The sequence below is a fragment of the Ochlerotatus camptorhynchus genome, unplaced genomic scaffold, assembly GCF_037179485.1.
Source record: "Ochlerotatus camptorhynchus isolate MF236.1 unplaced genomic scaffold, CSIRO-AGI_Acam_v1.1 ptg000146l, whole genome shotgun sequence".
Taxonomy (NCBI): Eukaryota; Metazoa; Arthropoda; class Insecta; order Diptera; family Culicidae; genus Ochlerotatus; species Ochlerotatus camptorhynchus.
Window position 1 is genome coordinate 2,057,248 of NW_027040636.1, and position 23,209 is coordinate 2,080,456.

General features: G+C 39.2%; 1 protein-coding gene and 1 long non-coding RNA gene across 2 annotated transcripts in view; one reads left to right on the top strand and one right to left on the bottom strand.

Annotated features, from left to right (window-relative positions):
* Etf-QO (electron transfer flavoprotein-ubiquinone oxidoreductase) overlaps positions 1 to 23,209 on the bottom strand; it is a 476,511-nt gene that overhangs the window by 386,032 nt on the left and 67,270 nt on the right. The gene's annotated exons all lie outside the window — the stretch shown is intronic.
* LOC135700942 (uncharacterized) lies at positions 1,035 to 1,957 on the top strand. Its single transcript, XR_010517611.1, has 3 exons — positions 1,035 to 1,322; positions 1,373 to 1,603; positions 1,729 to 1,957. It is a non-coding gene; the product is annotated as an uncharacterized LOC135700942 (long non-coding RNA).

A 23,209-nucleotide genomic window follows, 5' to 3' on the forward strand; every position in this document is an offset into this window, starting at 1 on the left:
GTCAACATCAACAGGAATTCAGCTCAAAATCAACGTCCGAGTTTAAGACTAGAGATAACTTCGACAGAAAGCCAACGAAGCACTGGAGATTATCCTCAGCCGACAGCTGCTGCAAACCGATAATCTAAGCGTGGGAGGTCCCGGTGGATCTTCCTCTTCGGTGTAAACTGGCAGCAGTGCGGTGGATCAGCGAGTCAGTAGCAGTTTTATCTACTCGCAGGGACAGACTTCCGGTTTGTCGAAAAAGAGCGACCTGGTGCTGATCCTGGAAGACTGTCAACTGGATGATCCACTAATTTTGCTCATCCGGAAAGCGCGGCTTCTACAGTCCATGGCAAGGTTACCCCTTGAACGAGCCACTGAATGCATTCAGTAATGTCGGCAGGTATGGTAGCTCTGTTGTAGATTGCGGTATAGAGAGGGTAACTGATTTGCTTTGGAAACTATCTCATTCACAGATTGATCTAAGAAGAAGAGGAGACAACTGGCTGTGTTTGCTGCAAAATGAACTGTTCCTGTTGTTCCTGCAATGGCACGTGCTCAAGTAAATCCTCGGCCGGTATATTCGCTTCCACGATTTGGCCTTTTTTCGATCCAGTTGTGTACGATTCACTGCGACAACTGATCAAGGATTCGCACACCAAGAGTGAAATTAGCATTCTACAGAGTCTGGAGCTGAACTTTGTGAAATCAACGTGTTCGATTACGTGCGGAAATATGCCGAGTATCGTATGATCAAGACGCAAGAGAAGGCTTTGGATGTAAGTATCTTCCTGATGCGGGGTAAGAATCTTATTCGATTTACTTTATGTATAGTTTTTTTTCTCTCAAAGACCATACGCTCGGGACGAAATACAGAATAGGGGTGAATATGAACGTTTAGTAGTGATCAATTTTTCTTTTTCCTCCGGTTTACGGTACCACAACATTTAAAGCAGCGCTGCCCAACGCGCATCCCGCGGATCGGACGTGGATCGCAGCAATGATAAAACTCTAGTGACATGGGAAATAAATAGAATGCAACTGGCTGTGTTTGCTGCAAAATGAACTGTTCCTGTTGTTCCTGCAATGGCACGTGCTCAAGTAAATCCTCGGCCGGTATATTCGCTTCCACGATTTGGCCTTTTTTCGATCCAGTTGTGTACGATTCACTGCGACAACTGATCAAGGATTCGCACACCAAGAGTGAAATTAGCATTCTACAGAGTCTGGAGCTGAACTTTGTGAAATCAACGTGTTCGATTACGTGCGGAAATATGCCGAGTATCGTATGATCAAGACGCAAGAGAAGGCTTTGGATGTAAGTATCTTCCTGATGCGGGGTAAGAATCTTATTCGATTTACTTTATGTATAGTTTTTTTTCTCTCAAAGACCATACGCTCGGGAGTGTTAGAAGTGTTACCGGACACAGCACTGGATCAACTGACGGCGGAAGACTTGAGACTACTGTTGAATGGCGTCGGAGACATCCACGTTGATACACTGATCTGATACACTTCGTTCAATAATGAATCGATCAAAAGCAGCAACAATTTGCTGAAATTTAAACGATGGCTCTGAAGTTTAGTGGAGAAGATAAGCAACGTGGAGCGACAGGATTTGGTAGGTTTTGATTCGAGACATCTACTGCAGGCATCTCCTAGCGAGCATTTGCCTATTATGCCTTTCTTCCGGCTTCCAAATCTCAAATTCTAATAAAAAAAAACGTTCTACTCCCCCACACACAGGTCAACTTCTGGACAGGATCGCCAGCCCTGCCAGCCTCTGAGCATGGTTTCCAACTGATGCCATTGGTTACGATCCGACCGGCGGACGATGCCCATCTCCCGACTGCAAACACTTGCATCTCCCGGCTATACATCCCGCTCTACTTGAGCAAGGCCGTTCTCCGACACAAGCTGCTATTGGTGATTGAAACGAAAAACTTTGGATTAGTTTAGATTATAATCACCCTACACATCTGTACAAGAGAATGTAGACTCACAAACCTGCCTGAATTGGAACTATATAAATTTTTACAAAACAATAGTTTACAATTTCAAGAACATTAAGTATTTTCGTAAAACTTCTAACGATTTATAAAGAAATTGTCTACATCAATAAAGGATGACACACATATCAACAATTTCAAATTTGAGATATTTAAAATTTCTTTAAAGTCATATAAATCAAAAGAGTTTAATTGGTTTTAATTCCATTAGTTGGTCAATTTTCTTTTTGGAACGAAATACAGAATAGGGGTGAATATGAACGTTTAGTAGTGATCAATTTTTCTTTTTCCTCCGGTTTACGGTACCACAACATTTAAAGCAGCGCTGCCCAACGCGCATCCCGCGGATCGGCCGTGGATCGCAGCAATGATAAAACTCTAGTGACATGGGAAATAAATAGAATGCAGCTTGGAATATGTTCATCGAACAAATATACAGCCATTTAAAAAAGCAAGATTAGAAAGGTTGGGCAGGCCTGATTTAAAACATTTCAAACTACGAGATCTTTTAAAAAAATCCATGTTCGTACTTTTGATTTTTTTTTTCTCTCAGGCCTATTCTGCGCGGCGTGTGAGGTAAGGTGACAGTGAAGTGATGGTGAAGTGACTGTTCGAGAGCTTCGAGAGTAGCCCAGTCCAAATTGAATAAACACGACCGAAGAATATTTCACCTCGTTGTACCATGAGATGCTTACGAGGTGAATTTTGGGCATCGTTCTTCGGACATACCCATACATGGAGCACGGAAGTGCAGTCACACATCACAGGACAGGAGAGGATCACCGATCATCGATCACCATCGATCGACAACCGGAGCGATGGGAGAAACAAGGTTCTCTCGCTCTCAGTCATCCCAGCATCCAAAGAGCGACGATCAGGCAATTAATTGGATAATTAGTGCCGGGTAGACCTCCAAGGAAGATGGATAGGCTACCGTGCAGAATTTTAACGTGTTCTTTGTTACTTGTGATATATGTAATTTAATGTAAATATATGTAGTGGCTTTATTTTTAAATACAGTTAGTGAATAATTACCGTTGCCTATGTGTTTAATGTCTAAGGAGAAAGTGATTGGTCCTGAATATCAGCATTAACACTGCGGGAGTGCAGTATTTTCCCTACATCAACCGTTCCTATCAATACCACCATCGTGTTGGAGGAGTGGAGCACCACCTAAATTATACAGTCCACAAAGGAACCAACTCCCCAAGGACTCCACCCCAACAGTGACAATTGTCACCTCACACTAGGTGACAATTGTCACTTCATCATCACTTCACTGTCACCTCACCTCACACGCCGCGCAAAATAGGCTTATATGTATCCCAATTTATGTCATGTCTAAGATATCTCATTAAAATCTATTACCTATTCACGATCTAAAAGCTTAAGAGATTTGGAAGAGGTCGATGTTCTATTTCAGGATCGAATAATTATGAAAACCAAAAAAATAGTGAAAATGCTTCACGTTAGTCATTCGGACATAAAAAAGATGAAGCAACTAGCAATACGAACGGTGTACTGGTTTGGAATTATCAGGACATTGAGAAATATTTTAAGACCTGTAAGATCGACATCTGTCCCCATATCTATGAACGGTAACGTAAATAAAAGCAGTTAAAATGTATCGCTCGTCTTTGCCACTTTATTACGCGGTTATCGAAAAGTTTCCCAGTCGATTATCTGGTTCCTTGGTCGGTAGTGATTCCGCTGCGTAACTTGTCTGCCGATGTTAGGTTTGTCCAACAGGCTATGGGCCCAGAATAGTGGCAATAATCGAGAAAGTGAATTTTGAAACGTGGGCAATTTCATACGGGCGACGTCGGTAGGCTGTTTGTGCCTCGTCGTGGTGGCGTTGCGGCTATTGTGTTGAAGAGTCTCGCATTAGTTCAGTGTGATCACATGCTGGTGTGCGTAATGCTTTTGGTTAAAGAGCCTGAATATATGAAGCGGCGACATCTTATCCATTTGACAGGTCTTCTGCTCGATTGGAATGACTTCTCCTATAACTTTGACAGACAATCGATTGTTCCAATTTTGACATGACGTCCCTAATAAACAAATACCATAAACGAACTATATCCCGGATGGATAAACTATCCCACAAATGGTTCGGATGATACCCCGAACACGTTGTTAAGCTCTCTGTCATGGTTATTTTTATTAGGGGTTTCTTTATAAATTCAGCCTCTTTACTTTTGGTCACTCACCGAGAGCTAGGCGAGTAAGAGAGGTGACACAGTCGGAAGAAGTGTTAGTTTGTTTACTAAAATGAACCATGCCCATTTTGTTATGGCAAGTTTGCTATAAGAAATGCTCCTCGTGTTTATTAGCGAAATTCATGTCAAAGATTGATTAATTGTGTAGGAAATCAGTTTGGCACGGCATTTGTGACCAGCGTACACCTTCCGGTCATATGAAACAGGTCAAAAACCGTCCAAATCCGCCCAAAAAAACTTTTTGTTTTGAATTTCTGTATGGCAAAATAGTGAACTTTTCGTGAACATCAACGGCAAAGAACTCACCAACACTGGGAGACCGTGAGTTCCTTCCCACCTATCATTTTCCATATCGGCCGTTGTGGTTCTACTGTAGTGCCGTGTTGTACCGTTTCGTGGTGCGAATAGTAACATAATATGGCAGAGAAATATATGTTTCCCCGTCTGAGCAACCAGAATTATTCGGTGTGGAAGACCCGAATGGAAATGTTGCTGAAGAGAGAAGAACTTTGGCATGTGATAATCGACACATCTCCTAATCCACTGACGGCTGCGTGGACAAAGAGTGACCAGAAGTGTCATGCTACGATTGCGCTGTACGTTGAAGACAGTCAATTAAATTTAGTGAAAAATGCATCAAGTGCTAAGGATGTCTGGAATCATTTAAAGACGTACCACGAGAAAACATTTATGACTTCGCGTGTGTCCTTGTTAAAAAAAAACTTTGTAGTTTGAACTTAGCGGAAGGTGCAGATGTCGGTATTTCGCTAAAGATTTGTCGGAGAAAGGTTTGGTGGCCATTCAGTATTGCCCTGCAGAATCTATGATCGCCGCCCGCATAAACGCGAACCATAAATTGACCTTACCTAAAATGGTTAAAAATTGTTTATAATCCCTGCTAAACTTTAACTGAAATGGTTATGGAACTTTACATGAACGTTTAATGATAAAGTTTCAACCTTATGTATTATGGTTTTTTGGAACTGGACCTTACAAATAATGGGTTGTTAAGAACCATTACCATTCCAAATTCTTCTTTTCTCCATACATTTTCAGAAAGAGAACTATATAAGAACGTTTTTACTTATGATTTGAGAACATTAATGGTAATGGTTATGGTAGTCAGTAAGGTCCATTAATGGTTTTGTATTATCGCTCAACTTTACGTGGAATATATCGTGAATTGGTAATCAGTAAATTACAGGCAACCAATTCGCGATATATTCCACATAAAGTTGATCGATGTTACAAAACCATTCGTGGACCTTACTGACTACCATAACCATTACCATTAAAGTTCTCAAACCATAAGTTAAAAGGTTCTAATATAGTTCTCTTTCCGAAAATGTATGGAGAAAACAAGAATTTGGAACGGTAATGGTTCTTAACAACCCATTATTTGTAAGGTCCAGTTCCAAAAAACCATAATACATAAGGTTGAAACTTTATCATTAAACGTTCATGTAAAGTTCCATAACCAGTTAAAGTTTAGCAGGAATTATAAACAATTTTTAACCTTTTTAGGTAAGGTCAATTTATGGTTCGCGTTTATGCGGGCGATATCCTCACCAAACCCCTAGGACATCTAAAACGCTGTCCAGACTGGAGAGTTATAACATGTTATAACGGTTGTCAAATAATTGCAACACAGAAACGACCATCAAGATAGCGCTATAACATGTTATAACCATAGAGGTAACTCTAAGACCACTGGGTCCCGAAGAAAATCATTATTATTTTTGGCTCACTCAGTACCAGAACAACGGTCCCAAGCAGTCCCAAGCTATTTCACTCACCCCTGCATGTTCTGCATGAATCCACACACCCCTGATGTTATCTGTCAAACTTTCATAGCGAATCAAAACAAACATAGTGTAATAATAGAATTTCAACTAGAATAGGGTACGTTAATCGTTTGCTTGGGACCAATAGGCTACTAAAGTCGTGAGCCAATTTAAAATCGTTAGTTTCGTATTGATTGTTGTTATAACTCTGTAGTCTGAACGTACTATAAAGCAACAGCAATTTTCAACGATGCTAGGTTAGACAGCAAACACCGACCGTTGAAGATGTCGAGGAGGAGTGTCGGAAGTGCGACATCTGTCCCCATATCTATGAACGGTAACGAGAGAGAGGGGAGAATAATATAAATACTATCCATTCCACTTTATTCATTTGTAAATAAAAGCAGTTAAAACTAAAGCCCTACAGTAAAAGTATGGACGACTGTCACCACAAAACTGAAAAAAAGCTGTTCCAATCGAGCAAAGCGGTGCATTTTGACGGTTCGATTGGAACAACTTTTGACAGACTTCCATACTTTTACTGTAGGGCTTTAGTTTAAATGTATCGCTCGTCTTTGCCACTTTATTACGAGGCTACCGAAAACTTTCTCAGTCGATTCTCTGGTTCCTTGGTCGGCAGTGAATCCGCTGCGTAACTTGTCTGCCGTGGTTAGGTTTGTCCAACAAAAGAAACCTAATTACGTACCGTGGACACCAACAAGTAAGCCTTTTAGCAGATTGCATGCTGATTTTTTTTAATTATTATTTAAAGAAAAAAGGCGTTTTAGTCGTTGTAGACAGTTTTTCAAAATGAATCGAATTTGAGAATATGAAGACTACCACGCACTGTAGAACGGTTACTAAGGTTTTTAATAAGTATTTTTGCAAGATATGGATTACCTGACGTTCTAGTCACCAACGCAGGACACCCATTCAATTCTGGAAGTTTTGTTGAGTTTTTTGAGAAGCCAGGAATAAGGGTAATGAAAAGCCCACCTTACCATCTGGAAAGCAATAGACAGGCAGGATGGTTCGTTTGGTAAAGGATGTGTTTAAAAAGTTCCTTCTGGATACTGATTTACAGGTTTCATAATTTTTATTTAACTACAGGAGTACAGTTTTGAATGTTGATGGTCAATTACCATCAGAAAAACTCCTCGCGTATAAACCAAAAACCCTTTTGGATTTGATAAATCCCAAAAACAGTTTAAGGAATTTTGATACTAATGTGCATGATGATTACTCTAAAGCCTGATCATTTCAATGATGATTTTGCTAAGCTAAAAAATGGTGATCTGATTTACTACAGAAATACTAACAAGACTGACATAAGAAGATGACTTCCTGCTAAATATTTAAGTAGAGTTTCTAAAACTGTTTTCCAGATTTCGCTCAGCAGAAGAATCATCTCGGCGCACAAACAAAAGATTAAGCTTCATGAAGGTACTCGCCGGAAAGCAAACATACGTTTAGTTTTCCATGGAGAGAACAAGCAGCAAATCCGTAACAAACGAAGAAAGGAGGAAGATTTTAAAGATGACGGAGAGATCTCATATTCTGTATACGAGTTTTATGGTTTCCGGTGGATTCTTCATCCCATATTTTTGGAGATCATTCTGCGAACAGTAAGAAAATCCAATTGATCGCGCAAGGGCAGGACCTTTTCCTACGTTGTGTTATTTTAGAATCAAAGAAATAAAAAACGAACGATTATCTGGCTGTCCTGCCATGGCGGAGGAATACGAACTATATCATTTATTTATTGTCGTTCATCATTCATTACAATACAAAACAGTATTTTGTATATTGAGCAAGACACAAGGCCAAATACTTGCGTATACCACTAACTAAACCTGTGCGTGGATACAAAAGTTACTACAAATAATAGGATAATTGAACATGTACTAGACGCTTTGCACAAACACCAATCGAAATGTGAAAAAGAAAGCTGTTAATTGTTAAAATATTTTGAATTCTCAAAATAAACTGAAGAAAGAAGGAGTTGTGATGTTAGTGAAGAGATTTGAGATACGAGTTGTGTTTAGAGATAATAAAGAAAACGAGAAATCAAGAAAGTGAGTTCTCGCTATCTAATGTATATAAGCTAAAGACGATAATATATGAGTTAAGAATTTGTACAACAATCAACTGAATAAGTGCTTTATTATTTACCCGCATCGACTCAGTACCCCCTTTCTTAGTTGTTTAATTCTCTTCTAATACAACGACTGGCGACTGAATGGCTCTGCTCTTAACTATTACATCATAACACCTTGAAAAACCACGAAGTGCACAATCTTGGCGACTCCGTTGCTCGGTGTAGGCTGCATTGGCAGTCCGGGCAGCCTGCCACAATAAGGTAAATGGTGTCCGCTGCTAAGTGACACAACCGGCAAATGTCTTCAACGTTTATGTGCCAAATATACCGCCGGAAATCCAGGATATATCCTGGGTGGCTTCAAACACTGCGCACTCGGGATAAAATAGCTAAAATGACTCAAAATTAAATCACTCCTGTCAGGGTTACTTCCACTCATTTGCTATAGAAAAAAATATTTTCTAAATTTTGAAATCATTAGATGTTATAATAATATTTTGTCCTTGTTAGGTTAAACGCTGTCCAGACTGGAGAGTTATAACATGTTATAAAATAATTGTCAAATAATTGCAACACAGAAACCACCATCAAGATAGCGCTATAACATGTTATAACCAAGGTTGCAAAGACTCATTTCAGCTAAAACAATGTTTTTCTAAATTATGAAATAATTAGATGCCATGATCAAATTTTGAATTGGTAGGATACAAGAAGAGGTTGCAAAGAATGTGTTTGACATATTAAACCTGTTTATTTCACTTCATGAGAGTCACAATCAGCGATTTTTCACAAACTCACTCACTCACTCAGCGATCAGCAAATCGCTGATTGTGACTCATAGAAAGCAAAATTTACCGGTTTTATGTTTCCAACGCATACTTTGTAACCTCTTCTTGTAAGTTACAAGTAAAACATGCCATCATACCATCTTTTGGTTTTATTATTTCGAAAAAACATTATTTTAACTGAAATGAGTCTTTGCAACCTTGGTTATAACTCTGTAGTCTGAACGTACTATTAGGTACAAGAAAATGTTGAAAGGCAAGTGTTTAACAAATATAACCTGTCGATTTCGCTTCCAGAGTGTTACAATCAGCGATTTTATGATTCGTGAGCGGTCACTCAGAATGAGCGCTCGCGAGTCGTAAAATCGCTGATTGTGACTATCTGATGAAAGCGAATTTGACTGGTTGTACACGCAGAAAAATTGATTTTTGTTTCAGGGCCTAATGTATTTTGTTATTGATTCAAAAATATTGTATCACTATTTCAACAAAACATATTTTTGAATCAACAAAATAGTTTTTAGAATCAACAAGCATATTAGTGACTCTACAACCGGTTTGTTGATTCAAAAATATTTTTCGTTGAATTAACCTAATAACATATTTGAAACAATATCACAAATATATTAGGCCCTGAGTCAAAAATATATCCATTTGAATTTAAAAACCATTTCTCAACTTCTTCTTGTATCTAACAAGGAAAAAATATCATTATAACATCTAATGACTTCAAAATTCAGAAAATCATTTTTTATAGCAAGTGAGTGGAAATAAGACTGACTCCTGTTCCCACTGAAGACATTTTATCAAATTCAAGACGTCACTCCAAACACGTGCTACTCATTCTGTAAAAAATAGCAGCAATCATAAATCACTGAAAAAAAACTCAGCAATCACTGAAAACTCGAAAAAAAAAATAGCAGAATTTTTGTCATTCATTTCAAAAATATTCAGTGAGATACATGGGAAGAATCTACGAATCACGGAAAAAAGAATAGAATCGGGATGGAATTTATTTGTTTATTCGTTTTATTCTAACGCACGTTTTTATGTTACAGGAAATAGATCGAGAGAAAAATAAGGTGGGTTCTATTTACAGTGTGTACGTGTGCTTCAGCTCCTTTGACAACGAACACGCATAAACAGCCCATCCTTAAGATCACCGTTCAGACACGCTTCAGAAGTTCTTGTCGCCATCAGGACCAGAAAGCGCTGCCTTCAGAGTTTTATGCTCCTTTTGAATCTCAGTATCGACTCGATATGCTTCAGAAGGCAGCTGACTTTTCGCAAAGCTTCTTCAAAGAAATCCTCACCAGGATCCATAATCACCTCATCGTATACCTCGGACAAATGTCGATTGAGGAACAACCACTTCGTTGCAGTCTTTCATCGAGCTGAAGCTGCTCAAGATTTTCACGTTCCGTCTAACGGTTATCCTTCCAGTTGAAACACCAATCAGACGGTAAGCCTTCGATACCTCGCTATAGCCTATAAACTATAAGCTTTTTCACTTTCACTTCCAGCTTGCCCCGCTTTTCGCCCGGTATCTAGCAGAAAACGTCAACACCGAACGGGTAAGCGTGGCTTAGATTCGACTTAATTCCATGCCAGCGTTCATACGGCGTCACTGGAATCGTAAGGCAAGGAAGACCACACAGCTCCAGGAAGTGTATTGCAATACCGCAAAGGCTCGATGTTCCCTAAACAGAACTGAAGATCCCTGAAGTTCTTAGAGGTTTGCTAAACTTTTACGAAATTGTTTGATCTTCTTAGAAATTCTCTTGCCTTTTTCAAAATTACCCGCACTTCTATAAATAGCAGCTCCTCGAATTGCTAAGCAGTTCGCTTAACTTATACACTTACGCACTTCTGTGTTTATCGCGTGTAGTTTCTACAGCTGGCAAATAAAGCATCGTTGAAGATTATATCGAATACTTTCAAGCAGGCACAAAGTGAAGTAATTCTTCGGTCATTCTCCACATTTCGCTTGTCTCCTATTTGTAAAAATCTCAACAGCCTTTGAGAATTTTAGCAGATGGCAGAGTCGACGAGGTCCAATGTGACCGTGGAAATATCAAAGCTGAACGCATCACTGGGAGTATCTCTGATCGTGATCTTTTCAGCAACTTGGCCTAACGATGCCGTTGAGTCGTTGAAAACGTTGAAAAAAACACTCTTGAAATTCTCAGCCAGGAGGTTACATTTTTCTAAAGAATTATTGGCTCTTTTATCGCTCAGATGAATCTCAACGGGTAGCCTTCTTTCCTTTTTGTCTTCACAAACGTTCAGAATAGCTTAGGATTACGCCGTAGTTTGGTCTGCATACGTTTTGAGTACTTTTTGTATAGAAAACGGTGTAGATTCGGTAGCAATTACTTGCTAAGGAAAATAATCGCTTGGTGAATGGATTCCGGGACTGGCTGTATTTGCGAAGAGCTTTCAATCTCTCACGCTTCAAGTGTTGTAATTGAGCATAAGACCATGCAAATGCAAGTTTTGGAGCAGGTCTACTCGGGAGGACTACTGCCGCTCATCGCAAGTCAGTCCCATTTTCGTTTATGTACAAACTGAATGTTTCAATGGAAATGAAAGCGAACCACCCATATTTTTATCATACTGGATAATTACATGAACTTTGTTCTAGAAAAGTATGGAAAAACAGCGAAATAGGTTGTCCCATCACATAAGCAGTAAGGGCCCACTAAAATATTTCGTAACGCAATAGGGGGTGGGGGTAGTCTGGAAATGTGTTAACCACCATGTATTAATTACAGGAAAAGTGTGTGACAAGGGGGAGGGGTATTCAAAAATCCACTTTTTTGCGTTACATAATATTTGAACAGGCCCTAATGGTTGTCTCGGTTTGCTGTTTTGAGCTATGCGACGGACTTGTAATGAACGGCAGTATATGATACCTATAAACACTCTCTCATATCTATTTGTTGACTGACATTTGTTTTTTTTTTAATTTATCGTATTTTTTTTCTGCCAATTTTACGTTCAATCATAAAGTTTAGTTCTGTACTTCTGATTAAATTTTAAACGTTAGTCTGCCAGTATATCTGAGCTTGTTGGTAGCCAACTGTTGAGTGTAGGTAAAAGATCGCTCAGTAAATAACCTTTGATTAATTGCAAATTAAGGACATTGACAACATCGATAACTGATGAATGGTTGAGTTTGCTTAACATCGAAAATAATGTTCTTAAGAAGATTGATTTTGAAGCATTGACGTATACATTGAAGCTTCATGGATGTTTGCTATTATTTTTACTGATTTGTATTGTTTTTTATTCGGGGGCAAATCTTTAATTTTGAAAAATATATCGGTTTTTATATATCATCTGAAAGAGCTTCGTTTTCTGAGCACAGCGATATTTTTTTCGAACCCACACACTTTTATCTCGATTTTTAAATCAAGATTTAAAGCAAAATAATAACTTCACTGTTTGACACTAAACTGACAAACTGACAGCTCGCTCCCATACAAAGTGACACCGAGGGGCGCTAATAAGGTGATTTTTGCGAATGTAATCGTTCTTATTTAAAATAGTTCCAGTGTACCAAAATTGATGAAATTTTGGGTTTGGGTTCCATTTTTAATGCAGATTACGAATATGCATTTACCACAATACCCTTAAAGAACCCAATTCATCACATAAAACGAAAATATTGAAATTTAATCTTACTTTAAGGAAAATGGTCACAATTATGGTATTAAAATCAATAGGCTATGATGATGCTATCGTTCCACATGATTACTTATTATATTGAGTGTTTTGTTTAGTTTTTGGACATTTTTGAAATCTCAAATTGGAAAATATAGATATTGGGTTAAATTGATAATTACTAAATCCTTGCACGAAATGTATTTTCATTTTTGTTTAATGCAGCTGGCTCTAAATGTAGGCATTTTTCTATATCACTGTTGATTTCACAGAAAGGCATTAATGTCTAACACGGGAAATATTTTACAATATTTAAAAAAAAATAGACTGATTGACACTTAGTTCAATGAAAAAGGTTACATTCAAGTTAAGGGCAACAATCATTGTGATACAATCTATGATCCAAATTTTTGGAAACTGCGGGCCTAATTACGGATGTCACGACACGGTTATAAAGAGGTGATATTGAGAATAAGAGCCGTGATTGCCGTACTTCTTCTTCTTTCCTTTATTTAACGTCGGTCTCTGTTCCGCAATCTAGTGCCAATCACCGACGGACATCGATTGCCATCCATTGACGGCAATCGAATGTGCAGGAAGGCAGCTTCCACACCTGCGTAGGATATCGCACCCATTCAACACACACATGGGCCGGGACCAACGGCTTTACTTCCCATCCGAAGAAAGACGTGACCAGAGATTTTTATGCCTCAGAAAAATCCCACCGACCTCGGCTGGGGTTGAACCCAGACCCATCGGGGTGTTAGAAAGCAGTCACGCTTCCCACTACACCACCGGCGCCGGCGTTATTGCCGTACAAATCAAATGGAAATCACTTCACCGTGACAACAAGTGACAAGTTTTCACCGTGAAGTGACATCCGTAATAAGCCCCTGCTATTAAACATCAATTACATAAAATAGAAAATCATGCCGAAAAATCTACTTGAAAATATAATCAGGATTTCTCTCGAGAAGCTGTAAACTGACGTATGGAAATTATATGCATACCATTTAGATATTTTTCAATGAATAAAATGTATTAGTCCCTCCACTACTAGCTCACACATGTGATTTTCTTCTGATTTTTTTATATATCTTTTATTTTCATATCAAGATTCGGCCGTTTGAAATTCAAACTTCGAAAGCAGACAAAATGGATAGAAGCCTCGGGCCCCTCGGATCCCAAATCTGGCACTGCGAACTGTGAAGTTATCCCGAAGGCCTCTGGATATATTCGGAATTGATCCAAGAAATATTTGCAATTGAACGGAAAAAACGCTCCTACAACAAACTAAGTTAAGAGCCCGTCAAGCCTGAGATCAATCCGAGGTAAGTCCACCGTAGTTGGCATATAAGATTTCAGATGATATCTGTAGTAGACCTAAGGGACCATTCATAAATGACATAACATATGTTAGTCCAATTTTATACCCACTCTCCTCCCTCTTAGCGTATTTTCCTAGTCTTAGTACATTGCCGGTCACAACTTCTAAGACCCCCTCTCCCCCGTAAATGCTATGTCATATATGGATGTTCCCTAAGAGTTATCTGTGGTTGATTTTTAAAGCCTCTAGACATACCAACACCACTATGTCTATCACGTAACCTACCGGCGATCATTTAGTTCGTTCTGGTAAGGCTTACCGTGAGCTAAATTCTCACTATTTCCCACAAATGCCTCTTATTGCTCCATTTCGGGTTCACCGATAGACATTCCGGACCGTCATCGTCATATCAAATCACTATTATAGCAAACCAGTGGTGAATATGACGATGCTGTAATAACCACCTCAACAAGACAGGGACAAATAGAAAACGAATGAGATCAACAACTGACACAATAACGGCGGATCTGATCCTCTTGCATCAAATGATGACCCAATAGTAGAAACATTACTAGTTGGCGCCAGCATCAGTGGTTTAAAAATGCTTCGCGCTAATGGCATAGTTCCCCTGCCGAAGAGCATTCCACAATGATGTCTTGGTTAGCTTTAGTAACGTAATACTATTTGAACTATTCATTTGTCAACAGGATCTTATGAAGCCTTATACACTTAATCCAAAACAGACTAAATCAAGCAACACCACTAAAGTGCTGGGATGTTTTCAACTCGATTTTTTTTTTCTGAATTGCGCAATTGCAATTTTAAGTATTTTAAGACAAAGACGGAACTACGTTTCCTGCTTCTTGTTTCGGCCCTGCTCTAGCTCTTTCCTATTAAATAAAGTTTCACTCAAACTACCAACTTTCCCTGACCTGAAATTGACTCTATCCCGTGTTTCAAGAATAATGGAGCACATATGTGATAAGCCCCGTTAAAAGTACTGAACAAAGAATCCAGTACTCTTAAACACCCGCCACATACCCTGCCAATCACATGTGTGCTCCTGTCCTAGCTCCTAACTAATTACCAGAATGTCTAAAATCATATTCATTCAAAACGGAAATATTGCATTTTATTTTTAAAATTTTGCTTATGGGAATATTGCCTTCTTTATTTAAATATCAAATGAAACATAAACAAACAATAAAATCATCAATAATAAAGCAACGTAATGAACACTCAATGAAGGAAATACTCCCATTGTATTAAAAAAAAATCGAAAACGAACTATTGCGAAAAACGTTAAGCTGATAATTGTGGCCCATTCCACGATAAATTTGGAAGTAGCTAACTAACAAGATAAAAGGAGCACATATGTGAGAAGCCCCGTTAAATGTACTGAAAAGTCACCTCTATTTCTAATTTCGATCAAAACCGATTATTACAACCCATTTCGATCGAAATCATAAAAAGGGGTAACTTTTCAGTACCTTTAAACTCCCACCACATTCCCTGCCAATCACATATGTGCTCCTGCCCTATCTCCTATCAATCTAATTAATTTTTTTCTGGCTAATTAACTACAATCTGTAATCTAATTAACTAACTGTTATCTAACTATATTCTCCTAACACTTGTATCCTGGAATGCAACGATCGAGCTCACAGAAGTGGTCCTTCGAACTTCATAAGCAAACAATATCTGCGATGAAAGCATTCTGTGCCACATCGATTGGTTTGCTTGGAAGGCACTCCTAACAGGGTAGAATTGGTATGGACCATCCAAGCACGGTCCCTAAACGAATTTTGTTCACCAAAAGGTCCCTATCCGGTGTCAATGGGTTCCGAGGAATCTTCGGAGCAAAGATGGTAGCTCAAAGTATTCGCTTGTACCCGGCTACAACACCTATACTCTTTAGAAGGCCTCGGAGAAGCTTAATAATTTCGATGAAATTCGTTGGACCACACACCAGTGAGCTCGATCTAATCACACAAAATCTACGCCAAACTGCTAGAACAAATTTGGAATTTCCATCAATCCGAGGAACACGGCCGAAACCAAAAAGGTCGAGATAAAAGATTTCCAGTCAAACAACTTATTTACCCAATTTGGGTTTGGGTCACTGGAATTTTGGAGAAGCATTGCAGTAGGCTGCTTCGAAAACGTCAAATTTGGTTCCTCGGTTTGCATACTACAATGTTGACGACGGGTACAGCTTTCCCAAAATCCAGCGTACACAAGATTTGTTTGCGAACGCTGCAATTTGGGAGTTGCAGTCTGCGTACAAGAGTCAGAAGTTCTCGCTGCATACGCCGAAAGTTCCAAAAGGTCATGAAATGTTTTGGCGTATGTTTCAAAAACTGCTGACGTTGTCTTGCAACGCTGTACCTCGGCAATTCCTGTTGTCAAAACCGAATCTAATTCAGCTTTGGTACACCTAAAACCCTTACAAAAAATTTGCGGTTCTTTATCAAAATCTACCCTATCTTCTATTTCCATATTAAAATTATTATCTACTTCTTCAAATTCATCATCTAAATTTACCTTATCTTTATCCGTGGTTGAGGCATGCTGAGTAGTTTCAAGGCTGTGTTTTGGCACCGGTTCAACATGCTTCCAAAATCCCTCACCACCCAGCTGTTTGCTTGCCGTCGGAACAAACGGCCGCCGAATGTAGTCACCAACCGGCGACCTTATGTGATCATACTCACCGGTCGCCGGTTGTGTTTTGGCCCGTTCATGACGGTCCGGCCCTGATGACAGCTTGGGCTTTGAAGAAGCCGTCTTAATGCGCCGATACATAGTCGCAAGCTGTCCATCAGGGTCGGACCGCATAAAACCCGGCAAAATAATCGGTTTAACATTCTTGCCCGATCGGTTCTGACCAGCATCACGGCCATTTGTCACCTTTTTTGCAAACATTCTGGACTGGTGGCGTTTGGAAGATTTGGTTGGAGAGCGATTGCAAACACGTCCGTCAAGAAACTACCTCACAAGCCTCTTAACGGTTGTTAGGAGCAGCGTTACTTATATAGGCTCTTGGAGGGTGAAAATTATGTTAACATGGTGTTGCTATGGTAGCGACTCGATGTCGGTGCGCGTGGGGGGTAAATCGTTAAAATCGGATGTTTTGATCAAAGTAGGCATGCATTATTTTTTCTTCACTGAACCGTCATTTTTTTTTTCAAGAGTCAACATCAACAGGAATTCAGCTCAAAATCAACGTCCGAGTTTAAGACAAGAGATAACTTCGACAGAAAGCCAACGAAGCACTGGAGATTATCCTCAGCCGACAGCTGCTGCAAACCGATAATCTAAGCGTGAGAGGTGCCGGCGGATCTTCGTCTTCGGTGTAAACTGGAAACAGTGCGGTGGATCAGCGAGCCGGTAGCAGTTTTGGCTACTCACAAGGACAGACTTCCGGTTTGTCGAAAAAGAGCGACCCTGTGCTGATCCTAGAAGACTGCCAACTGGATGATCCACTGTTTTGCTCATCCGAAAAGCGCGGCTTCTACAGTCTTTGACAAGGTTACCCCTTGAACGAGCTACTGAATGTGTTCAGGAATGTCGGCAGGTATGGTAGCTCTGTTGTAGATTGCGGTATAGAGAGGGTAACTGATTTTCTTTGGAAACTATCTCATTCACAGATTGATCTAAGAAGAAAAGGAGACAACTGGCTGTGTTTGCTGCAAAATGAACTGTTCCCGTTGTTCCTGCAACGGCACGTGCTCAAATACGTCCTCGACCGGTATATTCGCTTCCACGATTTGGCCTTTTTCGATCCGGTTGTGTACGATTCACTGCGACAACTGATCAAGGATTCGCACACCAAGTGTGAAATTAGCATTCTACAGTGTCTGGAGCTGAACTTTGTGAAAACAACGTGTTCGATTACGTGCGGAAATATGCCGAGTATCGTATGATCAAGACGCAAGAGAAGGCTTTGGATGTAAGTATCTTCCTGATGCGGGGTTAGAATCTTATTCGATTTTCTTTATGCATCGTTTTTTTTTTCTCAAGGACCATACGCTCGGGAGTTACCGTACACAGCACTGAATCAACTGACGGCGGAAGACTTGAGACTGCTGTTGAATGGCGTCGGAGACAGCCACGTTGATACACTGATCTCATAAACTTCGTTCAATGATGAATCGCACAAAAGCAGCGACAAGTTGCTGACATTTAAAAGATGGCTCTGAGGTGTAGTGGAGAAAATAAGCAACCGACTGGAGCGACTAGATTTGGTAGCTTTTAATTTTTTGATTCGAGACATCTACTGCAGGCATCTCCTAGCGAGCATTTGCCTATTATGCCTTTCTTCCGGCTTCCAAATCTCAAATTCTAATCAAAAAACGTGCACCCCTCCACAAACAGGTCAACTTCTGGACAGGATCGCCAGCCCTGCCAGCCTCTGAGCATGGTTTCCAACTGATGCCATTGGTTACGATCCGACCGGCGGACGATGCCCATCTCCCGACTGCAAACACTTGCATCTCCCGGCTATACATCCCGCTCTTCTTGAACAAGGCCGTTCTCCGATACAAGCTGCTATTGGTGATTGAAACGAAAAACTTTGGATTAGCTTAGATTATGATCACCCTACACATTTGCACAAGAAAATGGCGACTCACAAACTTGCCTGAATTGGAAGTATATAAATTTTTACAAAACAATAGTTTACAATTTCAAGAAATTTAAGTATTTTCGTAAAACTTCTAACGATTTATAAAGAAATTGTCTATTGTCATCAATAAAGGATGACACGCACACGTATCAACAATTTCAAATTTAAGATATTTAAAATTTCCTTAAAGTCATATAAATCAAAAGAGTTTAATTGGTTTTAATTCCATTAGTTTGTTAATTTTCTTTTTGGTTGAAATTTATTTCAATATGAACGTTTAGTAGTGATCAATTTTCCTCCGGTTTACGGTACCACAACATTTAAAGCAGCGCTGCCCAACGTGCAGCCCACGGACCAGATGTGGATCGCAGCAATGATATAACTCTAGTGACATGGGAAATAAATAAAATGCAGCTTGAAATATGTTCATCAAAAAAAATATACAGCCAAGATTAGAAAGGCCTGATTTAAAACATTTCAAACTACGAGATCTTTTTAAAAAATCCATGTTCGTACTCTTTATTTTTTCACTGTATCCCGATTTATGTCATGTCCAAGATATCTCATTAAATTCTATTACATATTCACGATCTAAAAGCTTAAGAGATTTGGAAGAGGTCGATGTTGTATTTAGCTAATCTTAAGAAAAGACTTCTTTCTTTTGTTTGTTAAATGTTAAGATGGAAATTCGGCTTACACTTCCAGAACACAACTATCAGTTGCTTCTGAGTTTAATTCCTTTTTATATGTACAATACTGTTTGTTTGTGTGTAAAAAACCCGAACGATTGATGATCGTATGTCGAATGGGTTCAGCCCATTTACCGAGTACGTTACTCATTTTAATCGAATCGCGGTACGCTACAGTAATGTCGGCCTAAATGCCCCTAATTTGGGCCCATACATAAATTCAGCAATCGACTAAATTTTCAATAGCGGCCAAACATAGCTATTAGTACCGTCTCAATGACGCTTTCAGTTAGATACAATTGATAAATAGCAGATTTTTAGCGATGGGCCCAATATTAGATCCATAGGCTAACATTAGAGCCATTTCCCCTACATAACGTAACGTTGGAAGGTTTTGGGATATCACTAATATGCTAAACATCATTCATGATTCATGATGTTGTTTTAATTGCCTCAACAATTAGGAATGAAATGTGAACTCAACTTCATGTTTAAACTTTCACTGCGCAGTACAATGCTGATAAAGTCCTCCTTTCAACCAGGTGAAAATGGCCGAAAATAACATGATGGTAAAAAGCCTGTAATTCTCAAGAAAATCGAATTCTTGGCCCTTATTACGAGTTATCGAACATATGTTTCTTAGTTCGCCATCTTTTTAATGTCGGTTACATGGAATATTCGATACATGATTCAAACTAGATTTAAAATATGAAAAACACATGGGAATGAAGTATAGTTTTCGTAAAAGCCACTTACTGAAAAATAGTTTTGTGCAAAAGCAAGTTGGCCGAGATGGAAAAAGTGTTTTTTTTTTTACGTAGGACTACGTCTTTCGGGAAGGGTGCCAATTCAGGGAAATGCAACGATAATTGGTCAGACATTAAATGCTAATAACTTGACCAATAATCAAGGGGATTTTGATTATTTGTGTGTCGATAGATTCACCAGTGTTATAAAATTTGTGTGGTATGTCACAATAATTAGTATATAGGGTTCGAGTTTCGAAACCCGTCGAATACGGTTCTATTTTAAGTTTGCTCTCTGTTTTGTGCGTGCGTTCATTTGGCTGATAAGCGCTGGCACTCTGCCTCCCCGACGGTTGTACGTGTGTGATTGTGGTGGTTTTCTCGCTTTCTGGGAAGTTTTCGAATCGAGAAGGAAACGTGATTCATCGTGTTTGCAAGAATCAGCAGAGATGTCGCTATCTGCACACTTGTTTTATTTTCTTCCCGTGTGCTCCCGGACCAAAAATGTGTGGCATAGTGAAGCAATCGATGTCTGCGTCGGAGGTGTTGGGTTTTCTAATCGTTCTATGATGGTGTTGGTGATCAGATGTACTCCAAACACCGAAGGATCTGCGCATTCTGCTGTAAATCCTGCGGTTTGTTTCCAATACAGTAGCACAGGCGAAAGAGTGATGAATGGTCTCAATGCTTCGGTGTGAAAAGAAAACGGTTGCTGGAGAGTATTGGCAAGGATAATGCATGAAACAGCTTCGAAAACATGGAAAAACAGGCATAGCAGATGATTTTGGTGAGATCTTTCTTTTTGTATTAATTTAAATTTGTTTACATTTTCACATAACCTTTACTTTATATAGCCGAATAGAGATTCCTAAATATATTCCATTTCCTACTAACACAAATGTTCCCTCCCGTGGCATCTATGAAGGTAGTATAGGTTCCCTGCACCTTCTTAAGTAGATGTTGGACTAATTTTCCTTCCTATCCCTTGCGATTGTAAGGATGTGGCGTGATTTTAATGCGTGGGAAAAACCACTAGTCCCAAGTGTTTTTTTCACGGCAACACACGATATTTTCTACAAAATGTATTGGTTGACCATTATACAGCCCCCCACGATTTGTGCAATCGCTTATGCTATGCTATGCTATGACACAATAATTGGTAACTATTTAAATAGTTAACAATGAAGAAATATGGAAATACTCAAATTTTCCATACATTTTCTACAACCGCAAGGTGCTCACCCCTCACACAGCCATCAGCCATCCCTAACGACACAAGCCGAAGCTGCACAATAATTCAACGTTGCGGTCGATCTGATCGGAGCTCGGTGATAACTGTTTCATTAGAATAATGGAAGAGGTAGAGCAGCCAAAATTTTCTTCTACAAAAGGGTCTGCCAAATCGCTTCCACTATCACCGTCGTTGTCGTCGTTGTTGTTGGCTTGGTGCCGGTACCTGTCCCTGGCAACAACAGAAATCGGACGCGGCGAATTTTAATTGCCGGTAACAAAAACGTTCCTTACAAAACAGCACGTTCGGTTGCTGGAGTAGCTCGGAACAGCATAGAGCCACATGCCAACAGGCGAGGATAAGAACAGGCGCTGTCCATAGGTGAGCCTATCCACTGTGATTTGCCGGTACGTTTGGGGGAAGAGAGCCACCATCAGTTTCCTAAGGAACGCCGGGAGCATCGAACTCGTCACTGTGTCACTTGATAAGTCATACATGTAAACCACACAAATACAAGAAATAAAGATCATTTAGAGTAAAAAAAAAGCTTCCACTCTAGCTTCCACTATCAGTTGCCGCCAAATAGTCGAGCTGGTCGGAGGGAAAGGAAGAGCCGTCGTTTTCAAAATGCTTCTGTCAAATCGCATCCACCGCTACCATCAGCAGAGTGGCCAGACATACCGATTTATCGGTAGACCTACCAATGTTCGGGATGCCTACACTCATAATATTCGACACATTTTTATTGGCGAATTTCCATGTAAAATTCCACATGATTTTAATGGGTCCACACATAAACAGAATCCACTCAGAAGTACACATGAAATTTATGAGTCAAATGAATAGTATGTGGTGTTACATATGGATTTTATGTGTACACATATTAAGTATGTGTCCGACACATAGATATCATTTGTTGATCACATTGCAAAAAATCATGTGTGGGACACATAAAAATAATCATTAAATTTTTATTAGTGTAGCGATTCACAGACGCAAGGTTCAAAACTACCGATTTTTCACTTTTCCTACCGATATTCACAGATTTTTAGTAATCTTGAAAAATGTTCAATACCTGTGTTTTGTTTTCCGTGTAGTCATAATTAGCATTAGAATTAGAAATATTGATTTCAACACGTTTAAAGCATAAGAACTGATGGACAGTGTATTGTTCTGGAGCAGAGTCCATGTGTTTTAATTATTTCAATCTGTATAGAACGCAGTTTCAAGAGTAGCTGCACATTAACGCCCATGTGTATGATCAATACTTTCGGATCAGGTAGGTTATGAAATATGACTTTCACAATATTTCAAGCTCTCGGTCGGCAAGGCACGTGTTTTTTTTTTTATTATTCATTACTGTAAAATGTCACATTTCGACACTGTTTTGAATAACATAATGGTCTAATTTTCATAACTTAAATCACAGTGTCAAAAAGTACTACTTTTTGGCATCAGGTGCCGGAAAGCTATACTATTTGACCTTTTTTTTTGAGTGCAAAAAATCTACTTTTTGCAACTTCTTGCATAAATAGCTATTTGCGCACGCTTTTGAGTGCGGGGAAGTAACTTTTGCGCACGTTTATTTTATATAGTTTGAGTTATCACGAGCAAAGTCCAGCATCAAAATGACAGCAAATTGAAATCAAGTTTAGATATTAACATCAAACTGCAATCATAATTTGATTTCAGTTTACGCAATTGACAAATTTTATAACAAATTTTGATTTAATTTTGCTCTTCAAAAATATGTTGTTGCGGGTTTGTTTTCATTGCCTCAGCATAACATCAAATTGAATCCTTATTTTTTTTTATCAACTGGAAAAATTGATATCAAATTGAGGTTTCAGTTTGCTCTCACTGATAGCAAAAATAGTTTTCAATGTGAGGTGACAGGAAGATTTTTTTGGTCTCAATTTTGATTACCTTTTTAAACCTTTTTAAACTACCAAAACGACAGCAACCTGAGTAATCATTATAAGCGAAATCACAACATCAAACTTATATTTCAATTTGATCTCAGACTTTGCTCGGGATGGTACTCTATCG